The sequence below is a fragment of the Castanea sativa genome, chromosome 12 (assembly GCF_040712315.1).
Source record: "Castanea sativa cultivar Marrone di Chiusa Pesio chromosome 12, ASM4071231v1".
Lineage (NCBI taxonomy): Eukaryota > Viridiplantae > Streptophyta > Magnoliopsida > Fagales > Fagaceae > Castanea > Castanea sativa.
In genome coordinates, this window is record NC_134024.1 from 15,237,796 (window position 1) to 15,251,758 (window position 13,963).

Here is a 13,963-nt window from a genome sequence, read left to right on the forward strand (position 1 = left end):
CTAGCCGTTTTCGATTATCTTTTGGCTTCGTTGGTAATGTACATCCGTTAAGGCGGAATCTTATTACCTAGCCATTTTTTATGATCTTTTGGCTTTGTCAGTAATGTACATCCGTCAAGGCGGAATCTTATTACCTAGCTATTTTCGATTATCTTTTGGCTTCGTCGGTAATGTACATCCGTCAAGGCGGAATCTTATTACCTAGCCATTTTTGATGATCTTTTGGCTTTGTCGGTAACGTACATCCGCAAGGCGGAATTTTATTACCTAGCCATTTTTTATTTTTACGACTTACAGCTGAAAGGACCTGTTCACACGAAGACATTAGCTGAACAATTCTTTTATTAATTTCAGGAATGAATACATTTATTTGTTACATCTTTTGGCATTACTTCTTCTTGTCTCAGACATTAGGGGACGAATGCAATGGTCTTGGCCATTTGAGGTAGTGCTCATCCTTAATTAGCGTTAAAATTTTATCAACAGACATAATTAGAGGGGTGAATTTTACTGTACGAGGAGCTTTGTCGTCCTTTCACCTATCTTTGTCATTGTTTCGATGACTTGGACGCTCCCTCTTTTTTGTCCCCTACACTCGTCTTCTCTCCTTCCCTCCTTTCGTGGCTTTTCCTCGTCTATTATGGCTGCTAAAGCATCTTCAGCATTCATATACTTCTATGCCTTCAGGAGCATTTCTGCCATCGTCTTAGGTGGATTCTTTGCAAGAGAAACCATAAACTCTCTAGACTTTAGCCCTGCTTTAAAGGTCGTGAACTGCACCTTGTCATTAGCATCGTCTACCTCCAAGGTTTCTCAGGTGAAGCGTTTCACATAGGATCACGATGTTTCTTTCTCTCCCTGTCTAATGGTGAGTAGGTGGTCCGCTGGTCTTTTAGGACGTTGCCCTCCGACGAAGTGACACAGAAAGGTGTTACTTAACTGGTTGAAGCTGCCAATTGACGAAGTTGGCAGCTTTGTGAACCACTCTCTTGCAGCTCCTTTAAGGGAGGTAGGGAAAGAACGACACAATATTTCGTCAGGAGGCTGTTGGAGGCCTAATGTTGTCTTAAAGGTATTGAGATGATCCTGGGGGTCCTTAAGCCCGTCAAATGACTCGAGCTGGGGCAACCAAAATTTCGCCGGTACTGGGTGTTCCAAGACTGCCGCAGTGAAAGGAGAATCTATTGTCCTGACCATTCTATCCAGGCTCTGATCCGTCTTCTCCTTAATGGCATTCCTCAGCTCGTCCATCTCCTTCCTCATCTCTTGAAGGAGGTTGGAGCTCTATTCGTTTGGAGTAGTGGGCCTTCGTCGGTCACTTCTTCCATGGCTGCCCACCTCATCCTCCTGGCCGGCTTTGGACCGGTTCTCCTCCTGTTGAAGCCGTTGCCTCATCTCTTGATTCTGCCTGGTGAGTTCTTCAACAGTGGCCGCAAGACCTTGGACTTGCTGAGCTAGGGTCGCTGAATCCTGGTTGGTCTCTATATGAATATCGAAGTTGGTAGAAGCTACGCTTTCGAACCTGAGTGCAAAAATGTCGTTTCCCACAGACGGCGCCAAACTGATGAATCACGGGTTCGTCAGTTGTAGTAAGGTCGTCCAAACGGGACCAGAGGTCTGCTCGTGTCGCAACGGAAGAAGAAATTCTCCGAAATGGTCATCGGTGTGGTGCCTGCTACAACGCCTCCGATGCCAAAGTTAGTACAAGGGAGTTTATAATAATAGACTATAAGAATGATTAGGGATATCTTGTAACTGTGTTCGTACCTTGTGTTAGCAATGCGTGGGCTTTATATATGTTGTTCTAGATTCTAGCCGTTGTGGCAGTTATTGTGACTTTAATGCCTTTTTTACTAACACCTCCTGGCCTGTTGATATGAACTTTAATGGCCTCTTAACGGTCCATACAACTGTCATTGTAACCGCCTGAGGTATTTATTTAGAGTGCATTAAGTGGCTTCTTTCCCTTCGTCTGTGATGGAGCTGGAATCGTCAGTGGCATTTGATTACCTCGTTTGTAAACACCACTTCGTTGGTTTGGATGACCTCGTCCAGATAAGTTCAGTTCGTCATTCCCATCAAGACTCATGTATAGTAACAAAAATAAGCTGAAATTAGAGATAAACTGAAAAAATTTAGCTCATCCCAAACGCACACTAAATTTGGCAAACACGTTTTGAAGAGTTTTTTTTTTTTAGGCCATATATGTCTTACATATGCGAATATATGGTATTCAAGGGGTGCTAATTGTCAAAAGAAGGTTACGTGTTTATGTGCACGCGCGCAGATAGTCAAAAGGAGGTTGCATGTGTGTGTTAAGATGTTGTTAAGGAGCATATTATTGACATCTATTGAAAGAAAGAAAAATTTTGTATCAATGATATCATGTCATTGGTATCAAATTCCAATAAATGAGAAATGCGAGTAAAAATGGTAATTGTTTTTTAAAAACATGTTTCTCTTTTATTAGATTTTGATATAGCTGACATTTTATCATTTGATATCAAATATCTTCTTCCATTGAAAGAGATAACAAAAATAGGCAACAATCTCAACAATGATGGAATGAAAAAAAGGACAGTGTAGCAATTAAGGAAAATATTACATAATTAAAACCATACTTTTAGGTCACTGCGCACCCTTGGTGCGGTAGTCACTCCACAAGTATAAGTGCTTGTGTGGTATAGGGGGTAAGGGTCGGGGTTTAAGTCTTCAAGAGGGAACTTCACACACATATACACTTAGATTAGACTAGAGTAAAAATTCTAACTTGTATATAAAAAAAAAAATATAAAAAAAAATATAAAAAAAAAAACCCCATACTTTTGGGTGAAACCTTTAACTACAAGTCTACAAGATGAGCCTTATAGTTGCCCATTCATTGTTGCATTAAATTGAGTTTTGATCTTATAAATCTATCTACAGCCAATTGTAGGCTTTCCTACAAACAACTGTTTTTTTATTTATTTTTTTTTTAGAGTGTCAAACTGTCAAGTTCTTCTGCCATAGTGGTTTTCCATAAGAAATTAAGGTTATGAAATATTCATAGAGCAAAAAAAAAGAGAGTAGATTGTGTAAGACCAATATATATAGCCCATTCATCCACCACAAGTCTTGGCCTTATTGAAAAATTGCAAGGCGGACCAATTTAACGATCCACCACTCCTGTATTAAAACAATTAACACCTAGCTGGCCCATTTGACCTTGAACTGGGTGTAGCCGTGTAGGCCCATCTAAACGACTGTTGCTTAAATCACATTTATAATATAGGGTAATTACTAATTACACTTATTTTCCTCGATGTTTGAAAAAATGACACTTTACCCTAAAATTGAAGGGAAAAAACATTTTCTCTTCCTTGGCATCCGATTGACCAATTTGTTCAATTAATATTAAAAATGTTGTGTATTATTAGATGACCATATCCAATGGGTAATACTTACTTGACCTGAACCAAAACTTTCAGGTATTACTCCAATAATTCATGGATAAATTTAATCGGGTTGGGTGTTACTGGGAACCCGGATTTATCGGGTCAGGTTCAGGTATTACCCAAATCCAACCCTTTAGCTTATAATTAAAAAAACATTGTACAAGCACAATTATGATGTTATATACTTATATGTAGTTTCTTAAAAAAATATTTATTAACTCCACTAAATTCAGGAGCAACAAACAATAAAATATAATGAAATCTATATATATTAATAGGTAAAATTAAGAGAAAATATAATTGGAATTCAATTAGAGTATAATTTTGCGCCATGTGTTCCATATAATTAAGTTTTAAATTTTTATGCCAAGTGAGTTAATTTAGTGTAAAAATTGGATTTCAATTAGAGTTTAATCTTGCATCACGTTTCCCATCTAATCTAAGTTTTTTTAATTTTTGTGACAAATGAATTAATTTAGAGTAGAAAACAAAGAGTCCAATATAAATAAATCATAAAAAATCAAACCATATAACTAAAAACAATTCAAATTTATAAGAAATTTATGTAATATATCATGATTATGTATGGTCCATTACTAACTAGGTTATAAAATTGAACTTTCTTTAAACTATGGGTAAATTGATATTTTTCAATGTTTTTCTAAGTGTTAAACAGGATTTTGGTTATGTTTGGATCCTCGAATCATATACCTTGGAGATCCCCTCAACAATGACTTAGGCAAGTGGAGGTTCATGAGCATCACTTAAAGCATTTGTAAGTATATCAGATATATCTGTTATCTGGTCAATATTTGACTATTTCCTCAAGGTCAGTAGGTCTATTAGGAATAATGTGAACGAATTTTTTTGTGTGATGTATAAATTTTAAAGTTAAAGGTGTGTTTTAATAATGTTGTGAACTTAGTAGTTTTTAATCTGTTCAGTTATTAGTCAGAAAGGTGTGGTAATTGTATCACCACTTGTGCAGATAACCTAATGGAGTCATGTCTCATGGTTATGTTAGTTGAGTGTTAGATAAAATGGAAACTATGTAGGAAGAAATATAGACATCATGATCATACAACAAGAACTTGCACTTTTCATTGATCTAAGCCTTAGGAAAAGGCAATTTACTCACAAAAGATCAGATTACATTACAGTAAAAAAAAAGGACAACTCAAGGCTTCATTTTTATTACAAGCTTGTCCTTGGAGGTCTTTAGGGGCTGATTAGGAGCCGTGGTGGTAGAAGCAGGTCCATTACCCTTCGCGTCCTCCTTAGGGGGAATAGGAAGGGTTGCCAAGACAATCTCCATGCCATGGGAAGACTCTTTCTCCTTGGCAGGCTCCTTGGGGGTAGTTGGAGGCTGAGTAGCATCATAGGCCACCTCCTTAATCGTGTCAATTGCTTTCCTGGTGGCCTTAGGCTTCTCATCTTCCTTAGATGGATGGCCAGATGAAGGAAGGACTTTGACTAGGCTGTCCTTTCCAGCATCTGCTCCCTGGGAGGCAGCATCAACCTTAAGGACAAATGAGCTAGAAGCCCGGATGGCTAGAGGATAGTAAACACTTTCTGTCTTCCAAAGGGTAGAAGAGGCATCAACTCCAGCCTGGTTGAGTGCCTCATTCCACACCTAGAGGCAGTGATGTCTACATACCTCCGAGACCTCCAACCTAAGGTTTTCCTCAATCTCAGCCACCCCAGCATCATACCCATCCTGCTCGGCCTGGTCCCTTGCCTTCTCGGCTTCCTCCTTAGCCTTTTTGGCTCCTTCTCTAGCTTGGTTAGCTTTTTCCTTAGCCTTCTCAGACTCCCTTAGATTCTTGTTGAGGGCCTCTATTTATTTCTTCGCTGCCGTGTAGTCCCCATCGGTTTGGCGAAGCTATAGATGTTGGGCCTCCGCTTACCTCTCAGCCACCCTTATGGCATGTTTGGATGTTTAAAAAAGGAGGGGGAGTAGAGTAGAGGGAAGGGGAGTAATTCAATTACCTTGTTTGGGAGTTTTTTAAGGAAGGAGGGGGAGGGATTTGGAGGGGTTTCAACTACCTCCAACCCCCTCATTTTTAATTCTCCCAAATTGGAGAGATTTAGAGGGAGAGTAGAGCACATAAAATTATTTATAAAGTAAATTACCTAATTTACCCTTATTATATTTATAAAATTACAATGTTAAAAACAAGGGGAAGGGCTAATTACTCCCTTCCCCCTTACTAATTATAAAAACATCCAAACAAGGTGGAGGGTAATCATTCTCCTCTACTCTCCTCCCCACTACTCCCCTCTCCTCTACTCCCCTCTCCTCTACTCCCCTCTACTCCCCTCTCCTCTACTCCCATCTACTCTTCTCCCTCTCTAAACTCCCAAACAGGCCATTAGAGTGGCATCGATGCTCTTTTTCTCACTTTTTGCCAAGTTTAGCTTGGCGATGACCTCGTGCAGCTTTTTCTCTTCCACCTCAAATGTCTTCAAGGCAGCAACGCGCCTAGCCTCCTTGTCCTTCATCGTTCTATGCGTGCTGATGATTATTTCCTTAGCCCTATGAGCAGCTTGGACGGCTTTTTCCCAGAAATAAAAGGAATAGTGAAACATACTCAGGTTATAAAAATTAAGTGTAAAAAAAAAATGAATGAATGAAAATTGAAGAAGAGTTAGATGGTAATCTTACCAGAGTGAGTTCCTTCTTCAGTGTGAGGAAGACCTCATGCTTCCTCATCTGCCTCAATTCATTCATGTCCTCGGGTAGTAAAAGAGCTTGCTCTAACGTGTTGGCCACACAAGCAGCTGTTCCCAGATTAGAACTTCTGATGGAGGCGTTGGCAATTACAGCAGCTCCATCTAGGATCATGGCTGGGGTCCAGGCCGGAGCAGATGCTGGGGCCTGAATCTCAGCCCTCCTCTTCAAGGTTGTCTAGGATGTTCGAGCCTACTTGGCTCCTTTTTGGGGCTTAACTTCCTTGGGAGGATAGCTCTTTCCTCCCTCCACCACCTTCTTTTCCTTAGGCTGATCTTTTTTTCTTTTGTGATCAGCCTGGTCAGCACGTTGGGGTTGGGTGGGTGGAAGGGAGGGAAGTTTGGGCTGGGTGGACTTCCCTGGCTCCTGACCCTTAGGGGAGGGAAGTTTGGCATGGGCGGTCTTCCTTGGCTCTTGACCCCCCACTTGGGACTCTATCAGGTCTTGGAGGCTCTGTCTGGTTCTACGTTGGATCGACATTGTGTCCGAACTAGTAGGTTCTTCTTGCGGGTGGCTTGTTTGTTTTGGGGATATGAGGTTGAGGTCACCGGCTGAACTCCCCGGGAATAAGGTAAGTTGAAGATGTCAAATTCATCCTCGGAGTCCGAGACATCTACTATTTCCTCCTCTCCCTTAATGATAGGTTTGGAGGAGGTAGCTTCACTAGTCATGTGTTGAAGTGGAAGAGCTATTGTAGGAACGCCTTCTGGGATAGGTTGTGTGGTGAGAGTGCCTTTCTGGGATGGGAACACCCTTGGGAAGGAGAAAACCTGGAATGACAATGCTTATTCAGTGCAGGCAGGGGTCGCTGGCCTTTATGACGCACTTCGACGCTTAGAAGCTTTTGGATATGGGGGTATATCCAAGAATCAGGTGCGCTGCTCTGACCTGACCGTCACTATGGACGAACACCTCGGCCTTCAAGATCTTGTCCAAACTCGGCTGGTTGACGAGACCGAAGTTTGGAATAGCGGCACGTTTGTTTGCAAAATCATCAACAAAAATTAGTGTGAATCGAAAGACACAAATAAAAGAAAGTGCAAGGGGGGTGATTATGAAATAATTGACCTAACCCTAGAGCCCTACTTGGTTTCCCCTCTCTTGTTTGGCAGGGGAGGCCATCGTGCCACTCCCCAGATATGATCAAGAAGTCCTTGTTTAGGCCTTTGTTGGAATCGGGGAGGCATTGGATAAGCCTAACCTCGGGGAACCTAGACTTTAGATAGTACCCCTGCCCTTTTAGGTGGTGGAGATTATAGATCCAGTTAACATCATGGTGGATAAGTCCCAAACCCATTCTCTCATTAAGTACGTCTACACAGCCTAAAATTCTAAACATATTTGGGGCACACTGGGTAGGAGATAATCGATGAGCCCTAAGGTAATCCCTAGTGATTGTGCTCATGGAGATTCTCATCCCTTCCTCTATAAAGGTGATCATCAGGATTATTTCTTCTCCTTCCCCGCCTTTTCTCATGCCATTCCCCTAACTTACAATATCTAATGGACACTCCAGGTGGGATCCTATACTGAGCTTTAAACTCCTTTATTTTCTTCTCAGAATCTACTAGAGAGGCGAATCTACCCATTTTCAAGGGAGATTTAAAGGTATTAAATAGATAAAGAAAGGAAAGAAGAGCCAAGGAGAAAAAGACACAGAAGAGAGAGAAGTAAATGAAAAGAAAATAAGTGAAGAGATTTATGAGGACTTACATGAGAAAGAAAACTCTCCTCGGATTAGCTCTTGGTAATTGTGATGGCACGAGTGGATTAGGTAAGCTTGCAGGTTCAGTGTATGAGTGCAAAAGTGAGATAAGGGATTAATTTGGACAGTTTTTATATCAAATTAGAGTTACAAGTGGGAAAATTCCCGCCCAGGTTCCAACAAAATCCACAGCCGTTAGATCCGCATCACGTTGTAGAGCGAGGGGGACATGGAGCCGTAGAAATTTAATGAAGGCGTGTTAGGAGCGTGCCTTGGGCAATTAAAAGGCACCTGCGTAGTTAGAAATGATGTATGATGAGCACAGAGTGATTATAGTGACATCGAAATCCTCATTTCTTACCGAGGAGTCAAAAAGAAGAATCTCGAGGGGCTATTGTAGGAGAGATAGGTTTAGGAGTGCGTATTTACGTACATATTTGGCCGAAGGCCCTATTCGAGGACATTAAGCAATCCGGAGATGGGTAAATATCTTACTACGAGTCCGTGTTGGTATATAAGGAAGTAAAAGTCTGATTATGATCATCCAAGAAGGTGGTCTGAGGAGGAATACTTCCTCGGCTCAGCTAGGTAGAGGTCAGAATGTATTGTCTGCCACCCAAAAGCAACGTTCCATAAGACTCTGTTGATAAAGATATGCACCACAAGAACATAAGCCAAAAGAAAACCATGAAATATCTAAAGGGAAAGCTGCTACCACCGCATTAAATGCTCTGCAGCTAACTCTTTGGCCGCATTAATAAAGAAGTGATACCTGAGCAGTAGTGTCCAGCCTTACAGCTACTTTAAAAAGTTTCAAGAAGGAGCTAATATGACAAATATCCAGACCAACAACATGATCCATACGTGGAAGGCAGATGGAGGAGGAAGGGGAGGATAAAAGGGAAAGGAGACCCTTAGGATATGGGATGGGAGAAAAAAAGAAAGAAAACACTATAGACTTAAGAACAATATCTGTAATTTGTCCTTAAGAGAGAGAAATATAAGAATCAACCTCCTCGGCTTGAGTCCGAGGATAACTTTCACTATACAAACTATTCCATCTTCATCCTACTGTGATCTTAGTCCACTGTCATTGTTAACTAAACTTGTTAGAACTTAAATTTCTAGCCCACTTTCTATAAATTTATTGTATTGGGCTCTTTGGGCTTATTTCCTTCCATTTGTTAGGCCTAGGCACCAAAATGTGTCCTTACAATGACCATTAAAATGATTTTCAAATACTACAACCACAAACTATTTTATAATATTTTTACAAATTATTGATGTGGCAAATTTTTATTAGTTCTAATATGGGTCCATCACTTACATCACATTTATGTGTATTAATAATTATTTAAAAATTACTAAAACCACATCAGCAGTTTGTAAAAATGTTATAAAATAATTTGTGTCTGTAGCATTACCCTTCAAATAAAATGTTGTAAAATAGTTGTAAAATATGTCCAACAAAAGTCTTTTCCAGTTTTCCTTATATAGTTTCTATTATATAAACTAGCTTATAACCCCATGCATATGTATGGATATACTTAAAGATATACAATAAAATGCATAATATAATTTCTATATATATAATTTAAATACTATTGATAGTCATTTTTATATTTTGTTAACTCTTTAAAAAAATTTGTAAGGATATTATTAGGTATAAAATGTAAATTGTCCATGTTTATTTATTATTTTGAAATACTTTTTTTTATGATTCATTTATTCTAGACTATTTGGTTTTTGTACTTAATAACTTATTTAGATGAATATTTATGATGTGGTCCCACATTTGATTCTAAAATTAAGAAATAAAACTCTTTATGAATAAATAATTTAGGATACATGACACAAAATTGGAACTTTAATTTGGAATTCTAATTTGAGTTTCTCTCAGCTCCACCTATTATTATTATTATTATTATTATTATTATTATTATTATTATTATATAGACTAGCTTGTAACCTCATGCATATGCATGGATACACTTAAAGATATACAATAAGATGTGTTAGGATATATGTGTTTCACTTGTTTAGAACATATGTCATTCATTATTTATGTAATTGGCTAATCCTTTGTCAAAACACACTTTACTTGTAATTGGGTAGATTTAGGATGAGGTTAATCCTTCAAGAAATAAGGTTTCAAGATCAAGTGTTAAAGTCATGCAAGTCTGTCCAAGAAACAAGTTGAGAAGTACTCTTCATTAAAGCTCAACAGCTGCATCTATCGAGCTATAAGAAGCTGTTCTAGCCCCAACAGCACCTCGACACTTGTAGCTGTCGAGATTTAAGAAAAACAGATTTCTAGTTCTGTTTTAACTCTAATCCGTGGATGTGTCTTTGGGCTTTCTTTTCTCCTAACCCTAGACATATAAAAGGATGATTTTAAGGGCCATCAAAGTGTGGCAAGTTGCACAAGCATTGAGAATTCCTTGTTCATGCAAATTGTAACTTGAAACGAAGTTCTTGCCCTAATTCATCTCTCTTGTGAAGAAGTTGCTGTGTCTTTGCACCGTAGGGTTTTGTAACCAAGCATCTTCTTGATCTTCATCGTGTGGATGAATTGAAGAACTTTGCAGCCAACAAATCTTCTCTAGTTGGTGATTGAAGTCGCGTACTAGGATCCGCGCAATTGGTTAGTCACATACTTAGGAGCCGTGCATTGAAAGGAGAAACTGTCACTACAGAACAAGTCCAATTGGGTATTGGGGTAAGGATTCAACTGCAGGTTGGTAAGGTACTTGAGATTCCTTTACTTGTAACCGCTTGTTGTGATAATAGTGGAGTTCCCGGAGTGGTGACCTTAAATTCACCCGGTGGGGTTTTTGCCGTGTAGGTTTTCCCCATTCGTAAACAAATCACCGTGTCATTTACTTTCCGCTGCATACTTTAGTTTATTGGTGATTTATTTGTGCTACCTTGCGTTTGCATGTTAATTTGATTAATTTATAAATTTGGCTAATTAATCAATTTAATCTATCACAAGGGGTCAATACGTTTTTGGCCTATCAAGTGGTATCAGAGCAGGCACACTCTGATTAAGGTTTATCTTTGTATGTGATCCATTGACCCCTGCTGTCATGGCTGTAACTGGCTTGAAGAGATCACCGATTTCAAATACATCTTGTTTCTCTAATCTCTATTTGTTTGGGTGTCTCAAAAAATACAAGTTTAAAAGTTATTTGAACTCTCTTATCATGACTATTGGTAAAGATCTCAGATTGAACAAAAAGAAACTAGACTGTCTCAAAATAAAAATGTGCAAAGGAGTCTGTCTGAGAAGAGTGAAGATTAGATGCCTTACTCACAAAGGGCAGATAAGAGAAAACACCATTCCCACTGATCTGTCATCTAAGCATGAAGTATGTTTTATGATGAAATCTGCTTTTAAAGTTATGGACATTTGCTTATGGTACCTTGATAGCGGTTGCTCAAGACACATGACTAGAGACCGATCTCTCTTCAAGGTTTTCGAGTCTAAGAAAGGTGGCAATGTCACTTTTGGTGATGGAAGCAAATCACAGATAAAAGGGAAAGGAATTATTTCTCTACTTGGTCTACCGGATATTGCAAATGTTCTATATGTGGAAGGCCTAAGGGTGAACCTGCTGAGCATAAGTCAGATATGTGATCAAGACTTCATGGTGCTATTCTCCAAGGGAAAGTGTCTTGTTATGGATGAGTCTGGAAAGAAACTCATAAGTGGGGTTCGCACTCTAGACAATTGCTATGGATTAGTTCTTGATGCTGATATTATGTGCAATAACATTCGATTGCCAAATGAAGATCTACGGCATCAATGAATGGGACATGCTAGTTACAAGCATCTTTCTATTGTGTCCAAGCATGAATCATTTTTAGGGATGCCAAAGCTAAGTAGAATGAGCAATGTGGTATGTGGACCATGTCAGCTTGGGAAACAAACAAAGGCTAAACATCCAGGTACTCAAACATCAGCTACATCAAGACCATTGGAGCTACTGCATTTGGATCTTATGGGTCCAACCAGAACCGAGTCTCTTGGAGGTAAGAGATAAATATTGGTTGTAGTAGATGACTTCACTAGATATACTTGGGTTATTCTTCTTCGATCCAAGTCTGATGCTCCAGAGCACATTGAAACTTTGTGCACAAGACTGCAAAATGAAAAGAGTCTAAAAAATTAACCGAATTCGAAGTGATCATGGTAAAGAATTCGAGAACTCATATATGGAGTCCTTCTGCACAAGATCAGGTATTTCTCAAGAATTCTCAGCTCCTATTACTCCTCAGTAAAATGGTGTAGTAGAAAGGAAGAACAAGGTTATACAAGAGATGGCAAGAGCCATATTGCACAGTAAGGATGTGGCCAAAAACTTGTGGGGAGAAGCCGTTAACACTGCATGTCATACGGTAAATAGAGTGTATTTTAGACCTGGCACCAAGAAGACTCCATATGAGTTATGGAAAGGAAGAAAGCCAAATGTGAAATATTTCAGAATCTTTGGAAGTACTTGTTTCATCCTAAAGGATAGAGAGAATGTGGGAAAGTTTGATTCCAAAAGTGATGAAGGGATATTTCTGGGGTACTCCTCTACAAGTAAGGCTTATCGAGTGTATAACAAAAGAACCATGAAGGTTATGAAAACGGTGAATGTTGTTATTGATGAGTCTTCAGATTCTTGTTCTGAGAAAGTTAACGAGGAACTTCCTAAAGAAATTCTTCCTTCTGAAGCTAAGGAAGTTCAAGAACTCCTTGAACAAGAACCCACGTCTCCTAGTACTCCTGATACTCCAAGTGTTGTGGAAGAGTTAGCAGATATGCCTACTTCACCGAATTCTGAATCTCATGATGAAAAAAGACCTTCCTCCAGGACCAAATTATATCATCCTCCAGAAGTTATAGTGGGAAACATGAATGAACTCACATTAAGAAAACGTATAGTTGATAAATGTGTTGCTAACTTTGTGTCTTATTCTTGTTATTTGTCACAGGTTGAACCTACTAAAGTTGAAGAAGCTCTTCAGGATGAAAGTTGGGTTGAAGCAATGCATGATGAACTACTTCAGTTTCAGAGGAATGATGTCTGGACTTTAGTTCCTAGACCGGAAGGTGAGCATGTCATTGGCACAAAGTGGATATTCCGCAATAAGACTGATGAGGAGGGCAACGTGATCCGCAACATGGCTCGACTAGTAGCTCAAGGATATTCTCAAATGGAGGGAATAGATTATGATGAAACGTTTGCCCCAGTTGCTCGTATGGAGTCCATCAGAATTCTCCTTGCCTTAGCTTGTCATTTAAAATTCAAGCTTTACCAGATGGATGTGAAGACTGCTTTCTTAAATGGACTTCTCAAAGAAGATGTGTATGTGGCTCGACCAAAAGGATTCATAGATCCACACTTTCCAGATCATGTGTTGTACCTCAAGAAGGCATTGTATGGATTGAAGCAAGCACCTAGAGCTTGGTATGATCAGTTAACTCAATACTTGGTGTCACATGAGTTCACAAGAGGAAAGGCTGATCAAACTCTTTTCATCAAGAAGAAAGATGGCAAGTTGATAGTTGCTCAAGTCTATGTTGATGACATCATCTTTGGATCAACTAAGGATGAATTTGCTCATGATTTCTCAAAACTCATGCAGGCAGAGTTTGAGATGAGCATGATTGGAGAGCTATCTCACTTCCTTGGATTGCAGATTCGCCAACAAGATTCAAGTATATTCATCTCTCAATCTAAATATGCTAAGAATCTTGTGAAAAATTTTGGTTTAGAATCTGCTAGTCTTGTTAGAACCCTTATGAGCCCAAATGTTAAACTCACTGTTGACTTGTTAGGTAAAAGTGTAGACTCATCACTTTATAGAAGCATGATAGGTAGTCTGCTTTACCTTACTGCTAGTAGACCTGACATTAGTTACAGTGTGGGGGTGTGTGCTAGATATCAAGCTAATCCCAAAGAGTCACATATGATTGCTTTGAAAAGAATCATAAAGTATGTCAAAACTACTGCCAACTTTGGTGTGTGGTATAGCAAGGACACAAATGATGTCTTAGCTGGATATTCTGACGCTGATTGGGCTGGGAATGCTGCTAATAGA